A 5,000-nucleotide genomic window follows, 5' to 3' on the forward strand; every position below is an offset into this window, starting at 1 on the left:
GCGGCTACCCGCATCGGTCTTACGGGCGCCTCCACGCTTAGACGCCCTGCCCGATCGTGTTTCGCCGGCTTTACGGCTGGGGATTTCAACCCGCTCGGTCTCTGCGGGGCGCCTCCACGCTTAGGCGCCCCAATGAACCGTGTTTCGCCGGCTTTACGGCTGGGGATTTCAACCCGCTCGGTCTCTGCGGGGCGCCTCCACGCTGAGGCACCCCGCTCAACCGTGTTTCGCCGCCTTTACGGCTGGGGATTTCAACCCTTGCGGCTACCCGCATCGGTCTTACGGGCGCCTCCACGCTTAGACGCCCTGCCCGATCGTGTTTCGCCGGCTTTACGGCTGGGGATTTCAACCCGCATCGGTCTCTGCGGGGCGCCTCCACGCTTAGGCACCCCGCTCAACCGTGTTTAGCCGGCTTTACGGCTGGGGATTTCAACCCGCTCGGTCACTGCGGGGCGCCCCCACGCTTAGGCGCCCCGCTCAACCGTGTTTCGCCGGCTTTACGGCTGGGGATTTCAACCCTTGCGGCTACCCGCATCGGTCTTACGGGCGCCTCCACGCTTAGACGCCCTGCCCGATCGTGTTTCGCCGGCTTTACGGCTGGGGATTTCAACCCGCATCGGTCTCTGCGGGGCGCCTCCACGCTTAGGCACCCCGCTCAACCGTGTTTCGCCGGCTTTACGGCTGGGGATTTCAACCCGCTCGGTCACTGCGGGGCGCCTCCACGCTTAGGCGCCCCGCTCAACCGTGTTTCGCCGGCTTTACGGCTGGGGATTTCAACCCGCGCGGCTACCCGCATCGGTCTTACGGGCGCCTCCACGCTTAGACGCCCTGCCCGATCGTGTTTCGCCGGCTTTACGGCTGGGGATTTCAACCCGCTCGGTCTCTGCGGGGCGCCTCCACGCTTAGGCGCCCCAATGAACCGTGTTTCGCCGGCTTTACGGCTGGGGATTTCAACCCGCTCGGTCTCTGCGGGGCGCCTCCACGCTGAGGCACCCCGCTCAACCGTGTTTCGCCGCCTTTACGGCTGGGGATTTCAACCCTTGCGGCTACCCGCATCGGTCTTACGGGCGCCTCCACGCTTAGACGCCCTGCCCGATCGTGTTTCGCCGGCTTTACGGCTGGGGATTTCAACCCGCTCGGTCTCTGCGGGGCGCCTCCACGCTTAGGCGCCCCAATGAACCGTGTTTCGCCGGCTTTACGGCTGGGGATTTCAACCCGCATCGGTCTCTGCGGGGCGCCTCCACGCTTAGGCGCCCCGCTCAACCGTGTTTCACCGGCTTTACGGCTGGGGATTTCAACCCGCTCGGTCTCTGCGGGGCGCCTCCACGCTTAGGCGCCCCGCTCAACCGTGTTTCACCGGCTTTACGGCTGGGGATTTCAACCCGCTCGGTCACTGCAGGGCACCTCCACGCTTAGGCGCCCCGCTCAACCGTGTTTCGCCGGCTTTACGGCTGGGGATTTCAACCCGCGCGGCTACCCGCATCGGTCTTACGGGCGCCTCCACGCTTAGACGTCCTGCCCGAACGTGTTTCGCCGGCTTTACGGCTGGGGATTTCAACCCGCTCGGTCTCTGCGGGGCGCCTCCACGCTTAGGCGCCCCAATGAACCGTGTTTCGCCGGCTTTACGGCTGGGGATTTCAACCCGCGCGGCTACCCGCATCGGTCTTACGGGCAAAACTCCACGCGGAGTCGCCCTGCCCGAACTTGTTTCGCCGGCTTTACGGCTGGGGATTTCAACCCGCTCGGTCTCTGCGGGGCGCCTCCACGCTTAGGCGCCCCAATGAACCGTGTTTCGCCGGCTTTACGGCTGGGGATTTCAACCCGCTCGGTCTCTGCGGGGCGCCTCCACGCTTAGGCGCCCCAATGAACCGTGTTTCGCCGGCTTTACGGCTGGGGATTTCAACCCGCTCGGTCTCTGCGGGGCGCCTCCACGCTTAGGCGCCCCAATGAACCGTGTTTCACCGGCTTTACGGCTGGGGATTTCAACCCGCGCGGCTACCCGCATCGGCCTTACGGGCGAAACTCCACGCGGAGTCACCCTGCCCGACCGCTTTTCGCCGGCTTTACGGCTGGGGATTTCAACCCGCATCGGTCTTACGGGCGCCTCCACGCTTAGACGCCCTGCCCCACCGTGTTTCGCCGGTTCTACGGCTGGGGATTTCAACCCGCGTGGTCCGTGTTTTTCGGTAACATATTCGTGTTCCTTGCCCCCGAATCGTGTCTTTTGTCCCCGCTGCACCGTGTTTTTTGCCCCCGCTCAACCGTGTTCTTTGCCCCCGCTCAACCGTGCTTACTGCCCCCGCTCAACCGTGCTTTTTCGGTAACATAATCGTGTTTTCGGGTAACATAATCTTGTTTTTCGGGCCATTTTACACCGACGGAGGCACCCACAGGGGCCATGTACACCCCGCTTGGCATGTACATGAGGGGCTGCCTCTTCCAAAAATCCTTCCCCCCTATAGGGGAATATGCATTTTGGGTCTCCAGCCACGCCCAGGGTTACCACCCCCTGGAAATCCCCCAGGTTTACCCCCCATTTTATGTGGATGCATAGATTCAGACCGCCCTGCTCCACCGCTTTTGGCCATTTTTGCCCAACGTTAGCCGCTTCGGCTTGCCGCTGGACTGTTTTCGGGCCTTTTTCACCGACGCTTGGCCGTATCCGCTTAGTTTTCCCCAACGCTTGGCCGCATCCGCTTAGTTTTCCCCCGCTGGACTGTTTTCGGGTCACTTTTGCCCAACGTTAGCGGCTTCCGCTTGCCGCTGGACTGTTTTCGGGCCCTTTTTCACCGACCCTTGGCCGTATCCGCTTAGTTTTCCCCAACTCGTGGCCGCATCCGCTTAGTTTTCCCCCGCTGAACTGTTTTCGGGTCACTTTTGCCCAACGTTAGCCGCTTCCGCTTGCCGCTGGGATGTTTTCGGGCCATTTTTCCCCAACACTTGGCCGTATCCGCTTAGTTTTCCCCAACGCGTGGCCGCATCCGCTTAGTTTTCCCCCGCTGAACTGTTTTCGGGTCAGTTTTGCCCAACGTTAGCCGCTTCCGCTTGCCGCTGGACTGTTTTCGGGCCAATTTCCACCGACTCTTGGCCGTATCCGCTTAGTTTTCCCCAACGCGTGGCCGCATCCGCTTAGTTTTCCCCCGCTGAACTGTTTTCGGGTCACTTTTGCCCAACGTTAGCGGCTTCCGCTTGCCGCTGGACTGTTTTCGGGCCAATTTCCACCGACTCTTGGCCGTATCCGCTTAGTTTTCCCCAACGCGTGGCCGCATCCGCTTAGTTTTCCCCCGCTGAACTGTTTTCGGGTCAGTTTTGCCCAACGTTAGCCGCTTCCGCTTGCCGCTGGACTGTTTTCGGGCCAATTTCCACCGACTCTTGGCCGTATCCGCTTAGTTTTCCCCAACGCGTGGCCGCATCCGCTTAGTTTTCCCCCGCTGAACTGTTTTCGGGTCACTTTTGCCCAACGTTAGCCGCTTTCGCTTGCCGCTGGGCTGTTTTCGGGCCAATTTCCACCGACACTTGGCCGGATCCGCTTAGTTTTCCCCAACGCGTGGCCGCATCCGCTTAGTTTTCCCCCGCTTAACTGTTTTCGGGTCACTTTTCCCCAACGTTAGCCGCTTCCGCTTGCCGCTGGGCTGTTTTCGGGCCATTTTTCCCCAACACTTGGCCGTATCCGCTTAGTTTTCCCCAACGCGTGGCCGCATCCGCTTAGTTTTCCCCCGCTGAACTGTTTTCGGGTCACTTTTGCCCAACGTTAGCCGCTTCCGCTTGGCACTGGACTGTTTTCGGGCCAATTTCCACCGACTCTGGGCCGGATCCGCTTAGTTTTCCCCAACGCTTGGCTGCATCCGCTTAATTTTCCCCAGCTGAACTGTTTTCGGGTCACTTTGTCCCAACGTTAGCCGTTTCCGCTTGCCGCTGGACTGTTTTCGGGCCATTTTCCACCGACTCTTGGCCGTATCCGCTTGGTTTTCCCCAACGCTTGGCTGCTTCCGCTTAATTTCCCCCAGCTGAACTGTTTTCGGGTCACTTTTGCCCAACGTTAGCCGTTTCCGCTTGCCGCTGGACTGTTTTCGGGCCATTTTTCACCGACACTTGGCCGTATCCGCTTAGTTTTCGCCAACAATTGGCTGCATCCGCTTAATTTTCCAAGCTATACTGCTTTCGGGTCAGTTTTGCCCAACGTTAGCCGCTTCCGCTTGCCGCTGGGCTGTTTTCGGGCCATTTTCCACCCACGCTGGCACCGACGGGGCCATGTACACCCACGCGCGTGTACATGAGGGGGCACCCATTTTTGAAAACCTTGCCCCCCTATAGGGGAATATGCATTTTGAGGCTCTAGCCACGCCCAGGGTTACCACCCCCTGAAAATCCCCCAAGTCAAAATCACCCATGTAAAATATTCAAAAAAATCTCAAAAAATCACAAAAAATTTATAAAACCAAATAAATTCAAAAAAAAAAAAAAAATTCAAAAATTCAAAAAAAATTCAAAAAATTCAAAAAAATTCAAAAAAATTCAAAAATTTCAAAAATTCAAAAAAAGTCCAAAAACCCAAAAAAACTTCAAAAATTTCAAATATTCAAAAAAATTTCAAAAAAAATTTCAAAAATTTGCCCCGCTGAACTTTTTTCGGGTCAGTTTTGCCCAACGTTAGCCGCTTCCGCTTGCCGCTGGACTGTTTTCGGGCCAATTTCCACCGACTCTTGGCCGTATCCGCTTAGTTTTCCCCAACGCGTGGCCGCATCCGCTTAGTTTTCCCCCGCTGAACTGTTTTCGGGTCACTTTTGCCCAACGTTAGCCGCTTCCGCTTGCCGCTGGGCTGTTTTCGGGCCAATTTCCACCGACACTTGGCCGCATCCGCTTAGTTTTCCCCAACGCGTGGCCGCATCCGCTTAGTTTTCCCCCGCTTAACTATTTTCGGGTCACTTTTCCCCAACGTTAGCCGCTTCCGCTTGCCGCTGGGCTGTTTTCGGGCCATTTTTCCCCAACACTTGGCCGTA

The sequence above is a fragment of the Carex rostrata genome, unplaced genomic scaffold (assembly GCF_964058835.1).
Source record: "Carex rostrata unplaced genomic scaffold, lpCarRost1.2 SCAFFOLD_36, whole genome shotgun sequence".
Lineage (NCBI taxonomy): Eukaryota > Viridiplantae > Streptophyta > Magnoliopsida > Poales > Cyperaceae > Carex > Carex rostrata.